The following is a 6,807-nucleotide window of genomic DNA, read 5'->3' on the forward strand; positions in this document are numbered from 1 at the left end:
CCCTCCTAACAAAAAGCTTACTGAAATTACCCCGCTTTTAGTGCCAAATTTTAATACAGAAGGCCTACTATATAATATACTGTTTCTTTTTCTATTCCGGTCTTGTTATTGGTCTATTTGTGGTGATACTTATATATGATTATTTATAACGAAGGGTAATTTCTGCTCTTGTAAAAACCGTTTGGCCAATCATGAGTTTTTATATCTGTTAAAAGAGTAAGGAAGTCAAATTTTCTCCTTTTTATTTAAAAGACCAAACATCTGAAGGAAGTTGACTGTTCGGCGAGTTGACTGTTATGTGATAAAAACCTGCTTATATTTGTTTTTGGGGTTCGATAGCAGAATTAGGAGTTACATTGATTATATAATAATGACGCATTTAAATGCAGTTTTAATATATCTATCAAAATACTCGATGGTTGTTGCCATTTATAGACTGTATTGATCTCCTTTGAAATAAAAGCTCTATATAAATTTATAGGAAATATATTAATTTTTTCCAACTCAAAAATATTTAAATATAAACTATTCCTTTTTTTAATAAATTTTATGTAGTTCTGATGGATAATTTGTTGACCATAGAACCTCCTTAAGTATGTTCAAGCGGATTGATATGTAAGAAGTCAAGAAACGCAAGGTTAAATAAAAAAAATTAAAGCAAAAGAAAAGTTTTTTTTTCAATCTGAAATTAGCTGGTCTTTGTGTCTGAAATACGCATGGTCTTTCAGAACCATAAGTAGGAAGTCAGAAAATTGGAAAATGTGGCGTAACTAACTTAATGTTGGTCATCATACGCTGTTTGTTATTTTGCAACTTGATTAGGAATAAGGAATTAAGAAATTATGTTTTAGAAAACAGAAGCGGAATCAGCATTTCCCAAGAGTTTAAGACATTTTTCGTTAATAGTTACACATATCCTGATAGATTTGATAATTCTGTAAAGTAAAGTCATATTGTCCAATGGCTTTTAAAATAGTAAAAACAAAGATGAGAATTGATCAATAAAATAAAAAAGTTATCTTTTGCAATGCTTCTACACAACACTCAATAAATTTCAAAAGACAGTAGTTAAGAGAAAGATATGATTTGTAAATACAAATGCATGTACTTGAAAACAGATTAACAAAAATATTGGAGAACGACCCCCCCCCCCCCCCCCCCAAAAAAATGCTCCAATTACTCCAAAGTTGGAAAAATGGATTTCAAATGCGTATAGAAGAGTTATTCTGTTATTTGGCTTATACCGTTTATATTTATGCAGTATTTCAGTGTGCAACTAATTTTATGATCTGCCTGTGTATTTTCTATGAACAATAACGTTAATATTTTTTTCTATTCCGAATGACAAGTTCTGAATTTTGAGGTGCAGTTCATCTCTGTTTCTGGTTATCCTCAATAACTTCACAAGGGTTTCCCGAAACCATTAAACCGTTGCTTTGGATAAAAATATTATACATTATTACCTAATCAAAGGTATTTTGTTGTTTTATTACCAATTAAATATTTGCGTCTATTTTGAACTGCCGGCCAATAGATTGCCATATATTTGACCGGCAACGTATTTCAGAACGCGGGTATGTTAATGTTACATCCTTTCGATAGTTCTCAGGAATGTATATTCCTTTACATAGACGTTGTTTTAGTACTTGGTGAAACCAAATTCAATGTCATTAAAACGGAGTATAAAATAATCAACAGCCTTAAAGCCTCAAATAAGGTAAAAGACTATTTAAAATCTAACGGGTTCAAGACCCCCCTCCTTTGTGTAAACTAATATTAAATTGAGATGTTGTAATGCATTCAACAGGTTCTGTGCATGTAAAAGATGAAAAAAAATCTTAGTATATTGCATAATGGCACGAAAACCATCTGCAATATGCAAATTGTAAACCCCGAAAACTAAAAAAGGAATTAGGTAATAAAACAATTATTTAATGCTTGAACAGTCAATAGACCAGAATTTTTTTTCCCTTGGTACAGGGAACAGCTCAGTATGATCTATTGTCCTCGGCCGTTAGCCTCGGGCAATAGATCATACTGAGCTGTTCCCTGCACCTTGGGAAAAATATTCTGGTCTATTGACTGCTCAAGCATTAAATAATTGTATACTATATATATATGTCAAATTGGGCTACCAAAACAGCATTTCATCATTTTTTTATCGAATCTAATTGTAATACATATCTAATTGTAATTTTCTGCTTGTTCAAAACTGTTTGTCTACTAAAACAGCATTTTGAAATATCATTTACATTAAACTTTCCCACAATACAAACAGGTAATAAAAACAAGCACCCACAACTATTTATTTGATCATAGGTAGGCAATGTTCAATTAACGATCATTCATTTTTATCGACTTGCAAACTAAAGTTTATACAAGCAGACTCTGCAGATGACATGTTATAATAAATTTCATTCGAAGGTCTTTCTATGACAGCATTGTGTACAGCTAAATCAAAATCGACATAATAATTACTGGTACTCTCGAATTGAAGTTGAGAATAGTCTGCCGACTGATTGGTGGGGTTACATGTAGGTTGCTGAAGTTCACAATAGTCGTTGTCGGTTCGAGTTTCAACATTGCAACAATCAGCTGGGTCATTTAAAGGTGGTTGTTCTCTTTGATCTGAAACTTTACTTTTCTTCTTTCTAAAAATACATGTAATTATCATATCATTTCGAAACTTAAATAAGCGATACTAACATAAAAAAGGTTTTAAACGTTGGAAACCAAGTTATTTTTCATTTTAATATTAACATTACATTTTTATACGAGGTAATATCACTGCTTAATAGCTTTATAGGGTTTTACATGTATCAATGTTTTTATGCATCAGATTTTGGTAATTTCGTTGTTAAGCAGAGAATATTCAGAAAAGAAGATTAAACAATAATTAGCATATGTAAACAACTATCAAGTTAATTTTGAACTGCCGGCCAATATCAAGTTTTTTGTTTTACAAAATCCACGATAACGATGACAATGAACATTAATGCAATTGCAGTTTTTTGCAAATTAGTTTTATTGCATGCAATTCTCTTTTGATATATTTAATTTATCAATTCTTTTGCTTTTAAAATATTACGTTTATGATAAATATAAATAAATGAAAAAGTTTAAAAACATGACACTACCTGATAATAAATACGAGTGCAAGTGCACCAACCAACATGAGCAGCAGACTAAGACATACTGGGACTGCAATAAGACTAGATGAACTGTCTGAAGAAAAAATGGTGTTTATGTATTTTGTTGCACGTTTTCTAGTTTCTTGTCATTTGAACATAAAGAAATGAATTATTGAGTTTTCCTTGGTTTCATAAAAAAAGGTACGTATTTATTTATATTGTTTCAAAAAGAATTTTTTTTTTAAAATGAACCATCATAAATCATGTGATTAAGTCTCAAATCAGGATTTAAAAAAAAAAAGATATATTTTACTATCCAAAAAATGAATCAACAAGTTTAAGGACATCCCATTTAAAAGTATACGATTGTAGAATAGAGAGCGCTTTTCCCGAGTTTGCTTGCTACATGTAGATGTATAATAAAGAAATTGTTTTGTAAATTACAATTGTTTTTGAAATATAAACCAATTGTTTTCTGATTCTTGATAATCTTGCAATGAAGAATTGAAAATTGAACATCTATTGGATATCGAAAGGTTGAAAATTTAAATAAAGCTCAAATTAAGCTTCATTGATGGATAGATTCATCTCTTTGCTGTACCAATACTGGTTTTATTTTCTTCCCAGGATTATTTGTATGCACAGCGTAAACAGTGCTTTTCTCATACTGATATTTTACCAGTTAACGGCTTAGACCAGTTATCGGCAAAACTTAAACTTTGGGTTTATAGCTCGTAACCATACACTATTTTTTTTCATTCAGTATTTTGGTTCAAACGAAAAAAAAAAGAAAGTTTGCATTGAAACTTTCTTTTATATGTTTAAAACATAAGCTTAAGCGTTTATAACAGATTTACAAATTTGGACTTTCAGCAGTTGGAAAAATGACGTATTAGGTTTCAAGTAGAAGGTTACCTCTTTGTAACACGTTATCATATTCCTTCTTTAATTTGACATTTATTATCAATGCATTTAAAGGAATTTTCTAACTTCCAAGAAATTCATAGCACAGTTGAACACCTGAATGCACAATTATGTATTGAATTATGTACGATTTTGTCTATTACCGTATCATAACAAACGAATAATTTATTGAGTTTTGCTTGTGCATCTTAAGTCTTGCCACACAAGAGGAATAAATCAACATGCACAGGGAATTAATTATGTAATTATCACGAAGCCGATGACTGGTACACTAAATTGTAAAAATTCTGCAAATTCGGGGCGAACTAAAAAACAATATGTTTTGGATTCTAATTAATAACTTTAACCTAACAGATGCATAAACAAGAAGTTTATTTTAAAAAAAACATGTCATATTTCATCTAAAAATAAAGAAATAAGTAAATACAGAACACTTTTTACATACTAGTATTCTTTTTCTAGACTAAAATGCTGGAATACAAATATTATTACTTTTTTTTTTACCTGTGCTCCTTTTTATTTTAGACGTTACTGTCAGAATGATTTCATAGTCGGTATCATAGCTACTTGACGAGGTTTCGGTTAATCTTTCATCTGTATTTTCCTGTGAAATCATTTGAGTTCCTTTCTACAAAACTATTTTATTGTATTAAAGACCTTCAACTATAATTCAATAAACGCAAATCATCAATTAATTGTTTCATTAGTCATTAACCGGTGCATACCCCATCAGAATTCGGTAAATGTATATACAAATATACGAGCATTACATGTAATTTCCCAAGTCTTATGAAAATAACTTTTGCTCTCTAACCCTCACTTTAAATCTGTTTTACGTTCCTACATTTGCATCGTTATTAGCACTTCAAGTTAGTGCATCATTTCTGTTAAGAAATAATCTAAAATATTGTTATTTTTTATTTGATACACATATCACAAAGGCATATTAAAGGTATATCAAAGGAATAATTGGACAAAAACTTTATTAATGCCCGTGTGCCAAAAATGCAACATCAAATACATGTAACTAATTTTTTATGATATAAAATACATGAAGATGTAATCATATGGAAATATTTATTCGCAGTCCGTCCCAATGACGCCTGAACAATATTCTAACATTTGATAATTATATAACACTTTAAAAAGAACTTCGTATTTTAAAACACATACAGTATTTCAATAAGTACCTCAATGCACACGAAGTAGTTGTTTTCAAAGCAATCAGCAAACACACAATTTTTATTGTTGCATTTTAAGCATCTTCTTGGATTAGGGCTCTGTACATGTACAATTTTATCTTGTCCTCAAAAGGGAATAAAAAATAACAATAAGTCATAAGTTGGTTAATATATTATGAAAATTATCAACAATACATCTGTTTTTTTTTGTGTAAAGCAAAAAAAAAAGTATTTTGCGTTTGGGTGTTTGAGGTTGTTTGGGTGAGAGTACACGAGGCTATATACCTCGTGAATGTTTTTACACACAAAATGAAGAAAAACTATTTCTTTAAAGGAAAAAAAATCATACTGCAGTATTTATATTAATTTTTGAAATATCATGCTTCTTGATGGACAAGATTTTCATTGTAAATCATTATCAAAATCAATACATTCTAGCTTAACAATTCCAATATTTTTCTATATTTTTCCTTATTTATTCAATGATTTTTTCACGGTTCAAATGATCTATTATGGCCAAGGTCATCCACACAATATACAAACATTTTTTGTTATTTATAAAAAAACAGCGAGTGAGCGAGTCGAAATGCCTCTAAATTTTAAACAATCATTTTAACAGCAAGTGAGCGATAGGCTCTTTGCAAATACATATTCAAACAGTAAACACAAAGAAACGATACGTAACATATGCGAATCAATTTGAAATACTTAATATAAGTTTCAATGACCAACAGCAATAGTTTACCTTTATGAATCAAGTGACCAAAAAATAAATGTTCGCTATATGGCAATATTTGTCACACAACCCCCATCCACCCAATAAAAATCAAAATCAACAATACAAAAGCAGTCATAATTGACAAAAATAACAATACATTTTTTAACTCCCCCTTCTTTGACAATACATGAGATGTTAGTTTTATACATTTTCCTATAAAGCTAAATTGGCCCTACCAAAGGACCTGAAGCCTTGATTTAGGGATTATGAAAATCACAATTTATGTAGAGGGCTTCATGGAAATCTTAATTATACATTTAGTTTATATCACCTACTGTGAATATAGAAACGATTTTTTCCCTTCTACATTTTCGTTGAATATGTCAGAAACACTAAAGACAAAGTTATAAAATTACCCTTAAGGATATTTACAACTGTACTACTCTGCAGAACTAGATAACAGTTTCTGGTTATATTGTAGGGCTTTATTGATCATAAAAAATGCAATATTTCTTGTAAACATTTCCCTCTTTGTAACTGATAGTTATTTAAGTAAACTGCATGAATAGTTAGGAAGAAACATTTTTTACTTGTTAAATATTTGCTTTAAAAAATAAAATCTTCCTGGTTTTTAAACTAATGTGAATTGTACCGATATCTAATATAAAGAAAGTTATAGATAAGAAGCATTTATTATATTGAAACTTACCTCCATCAATACTAATGTAAATTTCTTTGGCAATGCCTATCCTTGAAGGACCAAGAGGTTGTCCTTGGATGAGATTGCATGCTTGCTGAGGGTCAGTAAGATTTACGTCTCCAAGAAGATAAGAATTATGCTGTGATTTACATT

General features: G+C 29.9%; 1 long non-coding RNA gene across 1 annotated transcript; it reads right to left on the reverse strand.

Moving 5' to 3' along the window:
- Nucleotides 1-4,569: 4,569 nt before the first annotated feature.
- On the reverse strand, nt 4,570-6,807 carry LOC117682890 (uncharacterized). Its single transcript, XR_010713118.1, has 3 exons — nt 6,664-6,807; nt 5,246-5,361; nt 4,570-4,683 (listed from the first exon to the last, which is right to left on the reverse strand). It is a non-coding gene; the product is annotated as an uncharacterized lncRNA (long non-coding RNA).

The sequence above is a fragment of the Magallana gigas genome, chromosome 4, assembly GCF_963853765.1.
Source record: "Magallana gigas chromosome 4, xbMagGiga1.1, whole genome shotgun sequence".
Taxonomy (NCBI): domain Eukaryota; kingdom Metazoa; phylum Mollusca; class Bivalvia; order Ostreida; family Ostreidae; genus Magallana; species Magallana gigas.